General features: G+C 40.5%; 1 long non-coding RNA gene across 1 annotated transcript in view; it reads left to right on the forward strand.

Moving 5' to 3' along the window:
* Positions 1–4167: 4167 nt before the first annotated feature.
* The window catches only part of LOC140528354 (uncharacterized), a 31149-nt gene continuing 17015 nt past the window's right edge, over positions 4168–18301 (forward strand). Inside the window, exon 1 of the long non-coding RNA XR_011975155.1 lies at positions 4168–4980. This is a non-coding gene — a long non-coding RNA (uncharacterized lncRNA). The remainder of the gene's footprint in view (positions 4981–18301) is intronic.

The following is an 18301-nucleotide window of genomic DNA, read 5'->3' on the forward strand; positions in this document are numbered from 1 at the left end:
ACTCTCAAGTCAAGACAAGACATGTTGTTGGTCCTGAAGAAAAGGCAAACAGCAACCTCTTAACCTTCAGATTGGTTGCTTCCATCAAGTATTGTCTCTGATCCGTACTGAATTCAGCTGCCTAGTTCATTTTCCTAATACATTGGTCTGTCCATGCTCCCCCCTTTACCCCCAGAATCAAATACAAATTCTTCTGTTTGACACTTACAGTTCTTCCTAATCAGGACCCTTCCTAATTTTCCAGTCTTATGGGAGATACTTCACATTCTCCATATTCCAGCTACACTGGTGTACTTGCGTGTTCCTTGAATAGGACACACAGTCTTGACTACCTGCTTTCCCCTGTCCCCTCACTGCTCATGAATGGGATATTATCATCTCTCCTCACATCAACCTCTTAGCTCCTATGGCTCCATTTAAAGACTCATTTTATGCCCCACCTTCTGCAGGAGCTCTTTCTTCATTCCCCTAGTTGCTAGAGCCTTCTCCTCTGAAACTATCTTCCATCTGCTTGTATCGTGTATAGCTTGTATATTTCTAATATATATCTAATTATTTTCAGGGCTTCTAGTTGGTGTAGTAGATATGGGGCTGGAGTGAGGAAGACTCAGCTTCCTGGCCTCACACACGTATTAGCTGTGTGACCCTGGGCAAGTCACTTACTCCTGTTTGCCTCAGCTTCCTCATCTATAAAATAAGATGGAGAAGGAAATGGCAAACCACTCCAGTATCCAAGAAAACCCCAAATGGGGTCACAAAGAGTCAGACATGACTGAAACAACTGAATATGCAAAAATCTAGTTATTTACATGTTGCTTCCCCAAGCTAGAACAAGCTTCTTGAGTATAGGGACTGCTTTTGCCTTCCTTTGTATCCCCAGTACGTAGCACAGTTCCTGGTACATAGTAAGCATTTAATAGAGCTTTTCTTACTTACGTAAGCTGATGCTGAGTAAAGTGAGCAGAACCAGGAGAACATTATACACAGTAACAGCAACATTGTGTGATGATCAACTGTGATAGACTTGGCTCTTCTAAGTACTGCAATGATCTAAGACAATTCCAAGGGACTCATGATGAAAAAATGCTATCTACATCCAAAGAAAGAACTATGGAGTTTGAATGCAGATTGAAACATACTATTTTCTCTTTTTTTGTTTGTTTTTTTCTCTTTCTTGTGGTTTTCCCCTTTGGCTCTAATTCTTCTTTCACAACATCACTAATGTGGAAATATGTCTAATATGACTGTACATGTAGCCTCTATCAGATTGCATGCTATCTTGGGGAAGAAGGAGGGGGGGAAGGGAATTTGAAACTCAAAATCTTTTAAAAGTGAATGTTGAAAACTAATAATAAATTTAAAAACTGAGCTTTTCTTGTGGACTGGCCCTACTACCAGCATTTGTGGAAACCTAGACACAATTATATTTGGGGTAAATGTTGTATTCTGGTTTAATGAACTAAGAAAATATTCATCTTTTGAGTTGGCTTTCAAGATCAGCCTTAGTCTGTATTAGGGAATGGGTCTGTATTAGGGAACAGGAAATGTCTGGGTCAGAGATTACACTTGGACTTGTATTAATTATATCAGAGGATTGTTAGGGGGAAAGCATATTATAAAGAGTAGTAGTTGCAGAATCTGTCTGCAGGTACAGATCATTCTATGCTTCAGTAAATGGTCTTTGTGATTTTTGTGGTCAAAAAGATACTTCATTGCTGATTGGCCAAGTTTCTGATGATTAGAAGTCTGCCCATTTTGCAGCTGATGAAACTGAAGCTTAGAGACATGAAATAATTTAATGCCACAGTTAATAACTAGCAGACAGGATTTGAACCCAGTCCTTCTGACTCCAAACCTAGTGTTCTTTCCATTACACCAATATGCTCTCATGATTACTTAATAAATGATATTGTTGAACAGCTAGTATGATAAATCATGGGGCAGCTATGTGGTGCAGTGGATAGAGGGTTGGGCCTGGAATTAGGAAGACTTATCTTCCTGAGTTCAAACCCAGCTTCATAAACTTACGAGCTATGTGACCTTGGGTAAGGCACTAAACTCTGTTTGCCTCAGTTTCCTCATCTGTAAAATGAGCTGGAGAAGGAAATGGCAAACCATTTCAGTATCTTTGTCAAGAAAACACCAACATGAGTTGGACATGACTGAAAAATGACTGAACACATGGTAAATCTACTACTTCCTTCTATCCTGTCTCCACCTGCCAATGAATTTCCAAGCCAAAAAAGAAATAACTTTAGAATTCTTTGATAATTTAGTGAATCCATAAACTTGTGTATGAGCACTCCTTCAACCAGCATGAATCACAAATCCTTCCATGCCTTCTCACCCACCATTTTTCTCTACATCTTCCAATAAATCTTCCAAAGAGAATCTACTTGATGATCTAGAAGGCTTCCTCTGGTCCTTTTGGTATTTTGTGGTTAGCAGTGAAGTACTCGGGTTGTTCGTATGTTATCTCCAACTCTCCCTTCCACATCTGGTTTTTTTTTTAACACCCCTTGTTTCAAGTAATTCATTTTAGTCATGCTTTATAACCTACTTACACCCACCATGCAGATCCTTTGGGTGACCTGCATTTTCCATTCTTCTAAAATAATGGTATTCCAGGATTTCCATTCACACAGCACCACTGAGAGAATGTTATCTAAAAGATGTTTTCTTTTCCTTTTCATGAAAAGCTTGAGATAATTGAAAGTATCACTCCCTAAATGCCTGAGACCCTCTTCCCTCCTAGACTCTACGAATTTTCTAGTTGCAATACCTGTCATAAGATTGTGAGTTAGAAGGGACCTTGAAGATCATCCAGCCTTATCCATCCTCCTTATTTTACAGAAGACACTGAGAGGCATAGAGGTTGTAACTTAGGCAAGGTTGCACAGTTAGTGTCAAGGCCAGCATTTGAGACCAGTTCTTCTGACTGCAAATCCAAGGTTCTTTCAGTTATGTTGTAGAGTAACTAAATGGACTACTGACCCAACTATGCCTTACTGATGGCCATATTAGCCTTTTAGTCACTTCAGTTTTGTGGATTGTGGATCATGTGTGACTGTGGATCTCACTGAGGGAGCCCTATGAAATCCCAAGGCTTGACGCAATAATTCAATGATACCCTGGAACAAGAATATCTAGAAACCCATCAATGGGGCATGTTTCTATTCAGGGTACATATAAAGCATTTTTTGTGACAGTAGTAAGCAACTTAGGTGTTAGGTTTGCCTTCATTATCCCTGGCTTAATATTAATACTCAGTAGATTATTCAACAGAGTTATGGTCTTTGATCTCATTTAATCTTGACATATACATAGGAGATACCTTATTTTAGGACAGTCTTTAAGGCTGAGTTTTTTCAGGGTCAAATGATATTTTGTAACAAATGCACTGGAATTTCCACATAGTAAGATGTGTCCTATTTTCAACAACTATTATTTATTTGTATGATTGTAAAGGTATGGTATCATGCTATGGAAAGTCAACCAAATCTTGCTCATTCACTTCTTATGCTTTCGTCAAGAATATCCTTAAGGTATGTGTAGACCCTTCTCACAAAGATGAGAAAGTAGGCATTATGGGTTAATAGTTGCTTCTCTCTCTCTCTCTCTCTCTCTCTCTCTTTGTCCCTTTCCTTCTTCTTCCCTCCCTCCCTCCCTCCCTCACTTCCTCCCTCCCTCCCTTCCTTCCTTTCTTCTTTCCTTCCTTCCTTCCTTCCTTCCTTCCTTCCTTCCTTCCTTCCTTCCTTCCTTCCTTCCTTCCTTCCTTCCTTCCTTCCTTCCTTTCCACCTTCTAAAAGGACCATCCATTTATTATCTTTTCCACTCTTTAGGAATCTTCTGTCTCTTTAGGAAAAATTGAAAATCAATTTCTGAGTGTTTTAAAAATTGTATCACCTCCAGCATAGGATTTCTTTTGGACATATTTAGCTAGGTCCAGCCACTCATTTCAACTTCACCTTCTTCAGTGCTATTGGAGAGTCCAAATGTGGTCATTCTACTCCCAGTTGCTAATGAGAATATATCACTATCAAAATGACATCAGATCAATTCCATTCCATGACTTCCTTCTTTCCATTTTTGTCTTAAACTGATTTTGGAAAATTCTGGTTTAGTTGCTTCTCGCAACTAAGTTCTCCACAGGTATATTTTCTTTCAGCTGCTTTTTCAAGGTCATTATGTTTATAATTTCTCATCCTTCTTTGTAATGTTTTGTACATGAGCTTTTGCTCTAAACTGAGGCTGTCTTTTGTCACCCTTTCTCTCTGCTTAACAAGGAGGTAAGGGTTTTACAGGCTGCAGTGGTTCCTGAGCTCTTTTGGGGTTTCTTTTTTTCCCTTTCAATTTTTCTTTTTCCCCCCAGAGTTTTTGTTTTTTACATAGATTTTTATTACTATCTTTTGTTTTTATATCTCTTAGATTTTTCCAGGTATCTTTCTCTTTCCCTCACACCCAGACAACCATCCTTTATAACAAGAGGAAGACAAGCAAAAAAAAAAAATCCAGGAGAACCAATCAATTACATTGAAAATATCTGACATTATATGCAGTATTCTACCCCCCTCTACAGAGGAGCAGGGAGATGTGTCTTCTCATATCTCTTTTTTGGGAACAAGCTTGTTTTTTATAATTTCACAACATTAATCCTTGTTTTCTGGCTCTTTCCATTTACACTCTTGTTTTCATGGTCTATATTACTTACTTTCCTCACTCTTCCTACTTCACTTTACATAGTTCATCATGTAAGTCTTTCCATGCTTCTCTGTATTCATCATATTTGTCATTTCTTATGGCACTGTAATATTCCATTCCCTTCATATGTCACAATTTGTTTAGTCATTTTCCAATTGATAGGTATTTACTTTGCTTCTACAAGTGCTGCTATAAATATTTTAGTGTGGAGTGAGCCTTTCTTTTTGTCAGTTACCTCCTTGGGTTATGTGCCCAGCTGTGGAATTTCTTGGTCAACAGGTATGTACATTTTAAACATTTTATTTACATAATTACAAATTACTGTCAGGATCGTTATACTAATTCATAGCTCCAATGTTACATCAGTGAGCCTCTCTTTCCACTGAGGGGAAATAGTCTAAAATAGACCATTTCCATTTTTAGTTATATTTGGCAATTTGCTGCACATGAGGTAAAACTTTAGAGTTATTTCAATTTTCATTTCTCCTATTATTAGTGACTTGAAGAGGTCATTCATAAGAGTTAATTGTTTGGAATTCTTTTGATAACCATTTGTCCATATCCTTTGACCACTTATCTATTGGGGAATGGCTTTTGGTCTTATATATTTCTGTTAGTTATCTATACCCCTTGGGTACAAAAGCAAAGATATTTTATAGTCAACTGTTTTCTTTCCTATACTAGATATGTGGGTTTGTACAAAAGCTTTTCAATTTCATATAATTTCTCATCTGCTCTGTTCCATTGATCTACTTTTCTATTTTTTAACCAGTCTTTTATTCCTCCTTCATTCCTTTTTTCATGATTTCCCTTGATAATCCAGATCTTTCATTCCTTCAGATGAATTTTGTTATTATTTTATGTAGTTCTATGAAGTATCCCTTTCACAATTTAATTGGTATAACATTAAATCTGTAAATTATATTTAGCATTATTGTTATTTTTACTATGTTGGTATAATCCAGCCATGAACAATAAATGTTCCTAAAGCTATTAAGTTGTTCTTTTTGTTTTTTTAAAGTGTTTTGTAGTTGAATCTGGGCAAGTATTGAGTGTGCTTTGGTAGACTGACTCCATTTACCTTCTTTTAAAGACTACTCTTTTGTATCAATTCAACTTCTTTAAGAAATAGCAATGAGCCATTTTTTCAAAATCATCACCACATTTAAAGAGGTTGAGTTGGATCTACTGTCGTTGTATGTAGTGTTTTTTTCCCCACATCTTTATCCCTTTCTTCTAATTTAGTATTGTTTTAGGCCTTTAACCAAATGATGATCTAACTGCACAGATAACTGATTCTGAAATGATTCCTGTGTCAGTGACCTAGTGCCTAGCACATGGTAGAGGCTTAATAAATGTTTTTTGACTAATTATTGACTATTTCTGAATTAGTGAGTTTAATTGTAAGAGCTTGTAATGTGAGATGGCCAAATACTCCATAAAATAATGCTTCCTGCTGCCTTTGTCACTTTTCAGGGGGCCTGACCTTCCACATAGCTACAACTTTGTCTTCTGGTTTTATTTGTAGTAAGATTGTCTGTATTTTTTAATGAATTACCAGTTACTCATGATAAAAAAAAAATGATCCCCATTCCCTCTCCACCCATCAGTTCAGAAAATTGTAAGTAGAAAGTATATATCCTTACCTATCCTTTCCCCTCCAACTTCACATGCTTGCGGCTATGTGGCTTCTGCTTTCCCCTAAACACTTGAGGCCATCTTCATTGTAAGTGGAAAAAAACAACTTTGGTTTTTCCTTACATTTCTTTCCCTTTATTTTAAAAACTTTTGGCTCCTTAAGACTGGAGATGATATCTCTCCAGTAAGATTAATATCTTACTCTCTCCTATTCACCCCAGAGTCTAGAAGAATTGGTGAGGCATCAGCCTGGATGAAGGGGATTCTCCCTAGACCTTTGGGGTTGTGGGTTGATTAGTGCCAGTCACTGCAGCTGTTTCTCTCTGATAACTTCCAGAAAAGGTTTGATGACCTTCCTTTCAAGTCAGCTGGTGGTTTATCAAGTGCAAAGGCATTAGGTGGCAACAGTAGGGTGGTTCTGCACTGGTGTTTATCTGGTTGTATTTGCTCTTAGCTGAGCAAATATTTACTCAGCATTACCTAGCAGAAAGAGGAAGAGTAAAAAGACACAACCTCTGCCTTCAGGGAGGTCCCAGTCCTTAAGGTGAAAATGTATTTAATATGAATATATGTGTAGAACCTATATAAGATTGCATGCCCTCTCAGGGAGGGAGGGGAGAGGAAGGAGGAAGGGAGGAGGAGAAAATCTAAGATATATGGAAGTGATTGTAGAAAACTGAAAACAAACAAATAATTTAAAAAAACCACTTGGAAACCTGACCACCACTGAAAAAAAAAAAGAGGTCCCAGTCTTGCAGGGTGAGAAAAGAGAGGAACATAGGTATTGGTAATGCAAATGGAACACAGTAAGAGTCCTAGAGGTATTTTAAAAAATACTAGGAGAGCTCAGAGGAAGGAGAGAAGGTATCATGAAGGATGTGACTGGTTTTGGAACTGTTTGGAAGAGTAGGTAAAATTTCAACTGACAGATAATGGGTAGTATTCTAAGTTTAAGGAACATATAAGGAAAGTCATGTAAGTGGGATGGCTCAGAACCCATTAAGAGAAAGTTCCAAATCCAATTTGGTTGGACCACAAAGCAAAAGTGAAGGCAAAACAGAGACTGTGGGTTAAGCAGTCACCTCAAAGGCAACACCCAGGAGGATGCCATAAGGGATATTTTTGAAAATCTTTTTGGAATTTTGGAGATTATTTAGTCTTCTAACACCTCCCATTATTTTAAAGTATTTTTATTCTTAAACACCAAAAGAAAAACAATGATCATTTTCATGGTAAAAGAGAACAAGATGATTGTATATCAGTCTGCAAATATCTACACGTATAGTTTGCTTTTTAAAAAGTTGAATGTTACTTTTATAAATGCTTACAAAAAAGTAAAATCATTACCTGTCAATTTTATGGTGATAATTTTCTCAGAATTTAATGACCACAGATGTAGAGTCTGTCATGTGGACTGCTGTTGAAGTCTTTTGGATTTGATAGAATCTACCACAGCTTGTGTACCCTCAGCATAGAATTAAAGATGCCAGGGTCACTACTATGCCCTGCTGAAACAAGAGAGGAAAGATTTTGGTGGATGTTTATAAGGGCATTTTTTTAAATGCTGGGAAATCCAGTTATCCACAACACATAGGTATTTATTTTTTGAAAAGTTAAGTTGAAAGTTAAGACTTAAAAGGTCTCATGACTGGAGTTGTATGAGGGGTGGGGATGCTCAAATTTTGAAGCCTTGTTTGAGACTCACAAATAATTTGTTTAGCTTGTGTGTCTGACAGGGAGTTTCCCTGGAATACAAGTTGGGGTCAGATGTGGAAGGCTATGGTTATTAAACTAAAGAGTTTAGGCTTTATTTTGTAAATAATAGGGAGCAATTGAAAGTTTTTATGTAGAGGGAGTAAAGTAAGAGGAAACTGGAGTCATGGAATCCATTAGAAGACTCTTACAATAGTTTAGCTAAGAGTTGTAATACAGTTAGAACCAGAATGATAATGGGAAGAGAAGGGAGAAGGAGAGTCATGGGCAATGTCCCTTCCAGTTCTAATGGATGTGAACTTGTGAGTCTGAGGTTTCAAATCTGAGTAATAGGGAGAATGATGGTATCATCCATAGAAATAGAAAAGTTGGAAGGAGGGACTGTGGTAGAAGAGAAGATGATGAATCTAATTGGAGCAAGTGGTGTTGTACAGCAGGATTACAACACCATGGAGATGGCGCTGTTCACCAAGTCTACTTTTCAGCCAGCCAGCCATTAGAAAAAAAAGGCTGGAGATGTGAATTTGGGAGTGATCTGTGTAGAAGTGATAGCTGAAGCCTTGGGAATGATTAAGTTTGCCAGGGAAAAGTATAGAGAAGAGAAAGGGGTCAAGGACAGGGCCTTGCCTTTGGATAGTCCTTTCTTGATTCTTTTTTAAATTTAAAAAACTTTTCCATTTATTATCTCATAGTCGAAAATGCAAGGACAATTTTCTACATTTCTCAGATGAGAAATCTGAGGTCATGAAAGTAAAGGGATTTTTTTTTAGATCACAATATTCTATAGTATAGCCAGGATTTATATTAAGGATTCCTTTCCTAGCCCTGGGTTCTCAAGTCTTGGCTTATGTGGGGATTAAGGAGAGGGCAGGTACAGCTGTTCCCTGAAGCCCTTTGAAGCCTCCAGGCTAAGTAATAAGCAGCAGACCAGGTATGGATATCTTCCTCTGTAGGTGAAGATGCCTCTAGAGAGGGAGTTGGCTGAGCAGATATAGGAAGGGAATGAGTATTTACATAATGCCTACTATATTCCAGGCACTCTGTACTTTACAAATCTTTTTTAACTTCACCACAACCCCATGAGATAAGAGCTGTTATCTCCATTTTACAATTGAGGAAACTGAGACAGCCAGAGGTTAAGTGATTTGCTCTGGGTCACACAGCTAGTAAGTGTCTGAGGCTGGATTTGAACTCAGGCCTTCCTGACTCCAGATCCAGCATTCTCTCTCTCTCTCTCTCTCTCTCTCTCTCTCTCTCTCTCTCTCTCTCTCTCTCTCTCTATCCACTTTGCTACCTAGCTGCCTAAAGAGATAACAGGATCTACATGGTTATCTTTCAAATGAAAACCTGGTGATATTTAGAAAGAATTCTGGGCTGGGAATCAGTAGACCTGGATTTTTGACTTGGCTGTGCCCCTACAGCTTCTATGATCTTGTCATTCTTGCATGAGTATCAGTTTCCTTGTCCATACAGTGGGGACAAGAACATCTGCCCTATTTCCCAGGACAGTTCTGAGTCTCTAGCAAGGTAAAGCACTTCGAAAAGCTGTAAAGACTTGAAGGGTCATCACTGACCTCCATGCCAGGAGAAGAGAGATGTAGTAAATGTGATCCAGATACCCCTTGTCTCTGACATTGTGGACAGAGTGCCCAGGCTTAGTTAGAGTCAGGATGACCTGAGTTTAAATCTGACATGAGAGACTTTCTAGCTGTATGATCTCCAGAAATTATATAACTTCTGTCTGCCTCAGTTTCTTCAACTATAGGATGGGGATAATAATAGTACCTACTTCGCAGAGTTGTTGTTAGAATGAAATGAGATAATACAAAGTACTTAGCCCAAGTGCCTGGATTTATTGTTAATTATTATATGTTCTATAATTGTACAGCCAAGCTTCCTTCCTCTTAGTTATGGCTTTATATACATATATATATATATATATATATATATATATATGTAAACCTTGGCCTTCATTCTTTTTAAAAATCAATTAATTTATTTTTAATTTTCAACATTCACTTCCATAAGATCCTGCGTTTCAGATTTTCTCCCCCTTTTTCTCCTCCCCCCTCCCCAAGATGGTGTGCAATTTGATATAGGTTCTACTTATGCATTCATATTAAACATATTTTCACATTAGTCATAATGTACAGAAGAATTAGCACTAATGGGAGGAACCACGGTAAAGAGGAAACAAAACCAAACAACCAAAGAAAAGGAGAGCAAATAGTGTTTTTCCATCCACATTCAGACTCCAAAGTTATTTCTCTGGATGTTGATAGCATTTTCCAGCCTTCATTCTTATTAAGAAGATGTACTACCTTTTGCTTGCTTGTCATTGGATCCTGTGTCTGGAGACTGGTTGGTTTGTTGCCCTGAATGTTCTCTCAGCCAAAACACTGTTCTGGGTGCTGGGGAGTGGAGGAGGGTACAGAGGGGGTTGGCATGTATTTAGAAGTCTCTCTCCCAGAACTTAGCGGGGAGAGATCTGTCTACACAGTGGGGTGCTAGACCCTCAGCCCTGCATTTACTAAATTGGATCTCAAGAAATTTTGGTTAGCCATAAGATTTTTATGACCAATTGACCCCTCTCAGCTTCCTTGATGGGGCCCAAGGAAGGACAGTGTTGGAATCAGGTTAGCGAAGAGCTCTGATTTTCTTTTGAAAGTGAATCAGAGTGATTGTTTTTGAAAGTGGGCCCAGGTGTATAATTTCATCAGTCATGAAATTTCAGCAGTCACAACAATGCTACAGTGTATCATAACAAGGCTATGACATGATGCCAAATTGGTAGCAGGGCTGTAAAGGAGGAGGCATGGTAAGTGTGGGTGGCTAAGGGTAGAGGTAGATTAAGGTTAAAAAATCGGAAAACTCCCTCAAACTGGGAAAAGCCCCATCATGGAATACAGCAGAATGAGCCATATGGAGGCCAAATGACATGGAAAGGGAGTAACAGATTTGAAGGTGAAAGAGCATTTGGCCTCCTGCCCCTTCTGTGCTTTCTGTGAATCCGGTGCCAAGATCTGGTCTCATGTAGCCCATTTGAAAGGGAGAGGAAGTTTGGGGCTTGCTGTCTATCTGTAGGTGACTCAGCCAGCTGAGCTGAGGCGGAATCTCCACGCCCACAATCATGTGTCCTCCACCTGTCCTTGGTTCCCTCATGAATCAGCAAGTTTTTTCCTCTGGGCCTCATTACAGGACTTCCCTTGTGGCAGATTAGAGGATTTTACGTAGTGTTAAGTAACACAGCTGGGTGTGAGTAAGAATGTGTAGATTCAGAAAGAAAGAGACTTGATCCTAGCCCTTGAGAAGGGCTCAGGGCTCTACTGGGGATCCATGCAGAGCTGAGCCACAGGGAATTTTGTAGGTTAAACAGTCAGTTCACACAACATGCTCAAAACAACTGGAGAATAGTTTTAGGGCAGCCCTTGTCTAAGTTGCTCCAGAAGCTCTCTGTCTGCTCTGCAAACATCTGGCTTTGCAATTTTGGACAAGTCTAGGAAGCGATGTCTGTGAAGACTGGGAAAACTACAGGATACTAAACAATTCAATGCTACGCTCTGGACTGACATGGACCAAATTCAATTTTGGAGGTTTCTCAATAATTCTCAATTAATTATCTATTTGACTTCATACCTTCCTTTCCCCTATGCTTTCCCCTGGTACTATCAGAAGTTTCCACAAAAAAAGAAGAGAAAGGGCCCATAGTTCCTATGTAAGCAGTCAGGTTAGCGAGATTCCAATAGAGGACAGTTTTTTTTAAGCAGTCAGAAAACACAAAAAACTTGTGTATACTCAATGTCTCTCAGTAGTGGAGTTCTGCCTTCCAAGGAAGACCTGTACAGTCCATCCCACTTATAATACTGCTATACTGGATACGTCCTGCAAAGGAAAAGCATTTAGGATTGTTAATTGCTAGGATTTAGGATTGCTATAGGATCAGATATCTTTACCTTCTGGTGGGCTCCAACTTCTGAAGAGGAGGCAGCAGAAATAGCTCAGTGGATTTGAAGTCAAAGGACCTGGTTTAAAAAACCAGTTTACTTACTGTGTAACCTTGGGTAAGTGATTCTCCTTCTTTGAAGCCATGTGTCATCAATTTTAAAATAAAGGGATTCGAGTAGATGACTTCTAAGATGGCAGCTAGAGCATTCCTAGAATCAGGAAGACGAGTTAAAATTCAGCCTCAGACATTTATTAGCTTTGTGATCCTGGACAAGTCACTCAACACTGTTTGCCTCAGTTTCCTCATTTGTAAAATGATCGGGAGAAGGAAATGGCCAACCACTCCAAGTATCTGCTAAAATATCCTCAAATGGGGTCATGAAGAGTTGAACTTGACTGAAAAATGACTCAAGAACAGTAACAATGTCCCTTCTAACTCTGTATTTGTGATCCCATATAGTTGCCATAGCTTAGTACCATCCCGGGATTGAAACCATCTTAAGCAAAGAAAAAATTGGGGGTTGGTAGTTGCTCCCCTTCTACCAGATATATTTACAGTCTACATGATTCACAGTACCAGTGAAGGGCAAGTCTAGATTTGCTCCTCTTTATCATAGTTCATTGCATACTTTGCTGTAAAAACATAGTTTGTTGCTTTTCAGGTCTCACTCCCATAACTCCTGGATTGATCCAGGTCCCATGCTTGAACTGGGAATTCTCATCACTCCACTGCTGCTCCTGACTCACTGCCATCCCTGGAGCATCATGACTTCCTATAATTCCTCTGTGCATGTAACCCTCCTCTCTGTCAGATTTCCCTTCTCTTCTGACTCTCAGGTCCTTTGTAGCATATGGCCTTCCCCCTGTCCCCTTTAGTGACCAAACCTAAAAGTATAGCTAATGGATATGACCTTAGCCTGGAACTCAAGTTTGTGCCAAAAATAAAAGGTTAATCCAAAAGCTAATCATTTATGTCTTGCCCAGGGAATATTATACCTTATTCAGGTGACAAGAAGGAAGAAAGGACCTACCATGTTCAACTATAAAATGAAGAAGTTGGACTAGATGGCCTCTTTGGTCCCTTCCACCTCTAAAACAATCAATCAATAAACATTTATGAAGGGCCTACTATGTGCTAGGCACCATGCTAGGACTAGATGGCCTCTTTGGTGTCTTCCACCTCTAATGCAATCAATAAACATTTACTAAGGGCCTACTATGTGCTATTCTAGGTGCTGGAGATACCAAAAGAGGCAAAAGACAGTCCCTGCCCTCAAGGAGCTCACGATCTAATACATCTATCATCGTATCCCAACTTACTCTGCTTACTACTACCTACTATTGTTGATCGACTAGCATTTTTAAGTGCACCTACTATGTGCCAGGCAAATAAAGGTGAAAAAACAAGATGGTCCCTGTTCTAAAGGAGATTCTAGTCTAATGGGGGAGATGACATGCAAACAACTACGTACAAACAAGCTATAGACAGGCTAAATTGAAGGAAGAAGGACTAGAAAACTCTTCTTGCAGAAGGTAAGACTTTAGCTGAGATCTGAAGGAAACCAGGGAAGCCAGGAGGAAGGAGATGAGGAGGGCACTTGGCCTTAAGCAAGACTCTTCCCCTTCCTCTTAGGCTCTTGTGGGGAACAGACCCTTCTTCTGTGACATAAGAGGACTGAACTACGTACACAATCATCACTAAGATTCTTTCTAGTTTTGAATCCTATGATTCTGTGCCCAGTCAGGGGAACAGAGTTTCCAGACCTTGAAAATTTCTCCCCTGATGGATAGAAGGCAAATAAGACAGCTCTCCTCCTTGTTTCTCCACAAAGAGTAGGGGAGAGGAGACACCATCCCTTTTCCTGACTGCCTTGGATAGGGATGAATCAGCCTTTTCTCTGTCTTTAATCCCTAAGTATGGTCACCTTGCCTCTGCCTCTTGGCAGGGCGTGGGGTATTGAAGGGGCCTGGTCAGAATGGCCTCTGATATTTCTTTGTAAGCTGTCAGACTGCTTGCTCTGGGTCACTCTATTCTGGGAGTCTCCCTCCCCCCACCTCCCCAGTCCCTACCCTTTCTACTATTTGTGGTTACACTAAATATCCCAAACAGCCCCACCCTCCCACAACATGGAGCCTTTTGAAAAAAACTCTCCCTTGCTCCCTTTTTTCTTGGGCTATGTGGCATTCTTAAGAAAGCCCTGCAGACACCAATTAGCCCCCTTCCCAAAGAGCAGGCACAGCTATGCTGGAACGTGGGCAGAATGTAACCCTGATCCTCAGCCCAATATAGCTCTCCTGAGAACCTCACCCTGTAATCTGTGCCTCAGGGACAGAACAGGGCATCCAGAGCCTGTCATTATCCCCAGAATCCCAGGGAGTGGGTTTGGCCTGGGATTCCCTCCCTTTGGTGTTTTATCCAGAGTCTAAGCCAGTCCTGTTTAGCAGATTTGAGGCCAAAATCATATGAGACTTGTGCCAGGAGAAGGAGTGTGGCAGCAGGCTCTGTCAGACTGGGACAAATCAAAGTCAGTGAATGACTGGCACTCAGCTGCCTTCTCCTATATTAGGCTCCCTTCAGACTGCAGTGTCAGGAAAATAACATAAATGACTCATTAATATTGCACTTTAAGGGTTACAAAGTGATCTCACAGAATGATAGAATGAGAGACCTGGAAAGGAGCTTAGGGGACATCCACCCTTTTGCTTGAAGACCTTCAGTGGGGGCAGAGGGGAGCAAGGCAGTCCCAATTCACTTTTGAACACCTCTAATCTTTAGAAAGTTTCTCACTGCATCAAGCCTTATTTTGGTTCTTTGCAACTTCAACTCATTCCTTTTAGTTTTGGGGGACCAAGCAGAATGAGTCTAATTCTGCTTTTATAGGACAACTCTTCAGATATTTCATAGAATCATAGAGCCGGAGCCGAAAGATACTTCAAAGGCCATCTTTTGTCAGTTATCGCATTTTACAAATGAAGAAACTAAGGTCTGAGCAGGTTAATTGATTTGCCCAAGGTCAAACAGGTAGTCATTGTGGTGAGGGGCCATCCCCCACATGTCGCAGGGGGATGTTGTGTGGTTGGAAGGATGCAGAATAGTTATCACCAGCCTCTTCTCTCCCTGACCCTTCTCCAAAGGAGATTTTAGTTTCTGCCCAAGAAGGGAAGCAGAGAATTGGGTCCGGAAGGTTGTCCACTCTGCTCTCTTCAGAGACAGAGGATACGGGGCTAGAATTATATCTATCTGGTCCTTTAAATATTACTAGTCTAGGAGATGTGATTTTCAGGTTTCATCGTGGGGAAAGGAGGAGGCCCCCAAGCTTTATATCCAAGGCTTGACCACTTTCCCACCAAATACCAGTTCTACAATGAACACATAGCAATTAGCAAAGAAATCCCCATTTATCCAAATCATAGTGAGACAGAAATTGGAGAACATATACATAGGAGAAGGGCAAGTGGGTGGCATAATGAATAGAGCACCAAACCTGCAGTCCAGAAGACCTAAGTTCAAATGTGATCTCAGACATTTACCAGCTGGGTGACCCTGGACAAAGTCACTTAACCTTGTTTGCCTCAGTTTCTTCATCTGTAAAATGAGCCAGAGAAGGAATTGGCAAACTATTCCACTATCTCTGCCAAGAAAATTCTAATTGGGATCACAAGCAGTCAGATACAACTGAAATGACTGAACAACAACTTCATTCTTACGGGGCATATTCTTGAGGCTCTCCACCATGCTGGCTGCCTTCCTCCTGTGAACTCCAGTTTGTAAGCACCCTCCCCAAAATGTGGTGCTCAGAACTGAACATAAGCTTCCAAATGTGATCTGAGCAATGCAGAAGATAGCAGAACTTGACCTGCCTAGTCACGGTTTTTTGTTTTTTGTTTTTTGTTTGGTTCTTATGTCATGCTATTCATCCATAAAGTATCTCACTGTGGAATGAAAATGATCCTGGGATCCCAGAGGAGTCCAAGTTATGGCAGTTTCTACCACACCGTAAAGGCTATGAGAACAGTACCAAGACACCAGGTGATGGTTCACTGCATAGAGCACTGGGGCAGGAGTCAGAAAGACTTGAGTTCAAATCTAGCCCAAGACACTTACTATAGCTGTGTGACCCATAGCCAAGTCACTTAACCTCTTTTTGCCTCAGTTTCCTCAGTAAATTGGAATAAAAATACCTACCTCTCAGAGTTTGTTAGAAGGATCAAATGAGAAAATATTTGAAAAAGAGCTTAGCACACAGTAGGTACTGTATAAATGCTTATTCTGGTAGTCCTTCAGAGGGGAAAGGCGACTGAGGATTCTGAGGGGGTGTTGAATACCAAAGCTGAATCCTCTCCAAGAGGATGGAGTTTCTGAGACAGCTAGGTATCAAAGTGGATAGAGCACCTGACCTGGATTCAGGAGGACCTGAGTTCAAATGTGACCTCAGATACTTACTAGCTGTGTGACCCTGGGCAAGTCACTTAACCCTGATTACTTAAAAAAAAAAATGAAGTTTCAGGTCACACAGCTCTAGAAGTTCTGGGCAAACATAGAGGTTCATGGAAGGAAACCTGGTGTACTCCAGATCCTCTGCTCTTGACCCCAAAGCCTCCTGTTTCTTCTACTTCTTCCACTAATTGCTTTCAGAGGAGACCAACACCCTGGTCAAATGCTTCCCCATCCCTTACCTAGCACTGTTTGTTCATACCTCCTCTATATCAGATGCTCTGTGTAGACTTCTGCTCTGATGTGGGTGGCATCTTCTTCATCTGACCTGAACAGTTCCTCCTTGGCATGCTTGCCTTTGTCCTGATTCACCTCTTGGTGAATCTACTTTGGGGCTGCGAGCTGAATTTGGAACCAACTGGTCCTCCTGAGGTCTGTGGTAGCATCTTTAGCCTCTCCTTTGGGCTTCTGCAGCACCTCTTCCCTTCTGAGTCTCCTTATGACTATGCTGGATCTAATGCTGTGCTGGGCACTGACCCAGGGGAGACCTGGAGTCTGTTCTTCAGTATCTCTGATGCTGTCCTAGGACACATTTGTCCAGCCCCTGCTTCCAATGTGTTTGATCTTCATGGTCACCTACTACATTGCCCAAACCCTCTGGTTCTGCCAACAATTCAGGGCAGAGCCCTTCTCGCATTGATGACTGATTCCAGTGCGGCACCAACCTCCAGTTGAGTCCCAGCAGAGCAATGAATGACTTGGAGCTCAGCACTGACTCTTCTCTGGGATCCCTCCTGCCACCTCCATCACCTTCTGGAGCTGCCTCCCACCCCACATCCTCCTAGTGCTTGTCTCCCCATTAAACACAGTATTGCCTAGAGTGGATGCTTTTCCCACTCTCCTCAGATTCTGAAGCTTTTCTCCTAGTTACATACAATCCCTCTGTTTCCCATGCTTTCCCTTTCCTTACCTGCAATTTCCCCTTCCCATCCCCATCCTGACTCCTTACTCTCTCCTCTTTCTCTCCTCCTTATTCACAATCCTTTAGTTTCTGACACTCCCCCAGCCCCTGAAATTTTTTCTCCCCATTACCCAAAATCCCCCATCCTAGAATTCTAGTTCTTTAATCTATCACTTGCCATCTTCCTGATTTGGGTGCATCAACTGCTCTTCCCATTCCCTAGATGTGTTGCTCATCCCTCCATTATTCACACCATCACCTTCCCCTGACTCTTTAGTAAAGTGAATATTGGGGGAAAATATGATAAATATGTATTTCTTTCCTTTTACTGCCCTACCTTTGCCTTTCTTGATGTCTCCTTTCTGGGGACCAGCCTAGCTAAGTATAAAGAGGCTCTTCTACAAAAAACTGGTTATTTGGCAATGTCCTTTAGCCAGAGCAAACAAAAACCAGTCAAACAAACCAAAACATACAACTGAAATGTCAAAATAGTCCACAGGCTTGAATGGCTGCCTTTGGTTTTGGCAGAGAAAGTAGGAGAGTGATAGAAAAGGAGGCAGAGGGTGCTAAGCATCACTATGTTTTTAGATTATCTGTAAAACTGAACAACTGATGATATACTAGATGTGAGGCCATTGTCCAGTGACCAGCTAGTGGGCCTGCCTTGGAAGAGCTAACTTTTATTAAGTTTAACACTTTTACTACTAATGAAACCAAAATACAAAAGGAAAATAAGTTGTTAAATGGAAGAAAGGCTTAGAGTTCTCCCTTGCATATGCAGATAAAGGTGCTGCAGTTGGTTTTATTGTGTGTACAAAGGTAACAAAAATCTCTTTTTGTAGGATGCTGTGTCATATTGTATTACTCATACAATAAACAATTGTAAAAGGAAGATAATTGTAGCATGT

The sequence above is a fragment of the Notamacropus eugenii genome, chromosome 2, assembly GCF_028372415.1.
Source record: "Notamacropus eugenii isolate mMacEug1 chromosome 2, mMacEug1.pri_v2, whole genome shotgun sequence".
Lineage (NCBI taxonomy): Eukaryota > Metazoa > Chordata > Mammalia > Diprotodontia > Macropodidae > Notamacropus > Notamacropus eugenii.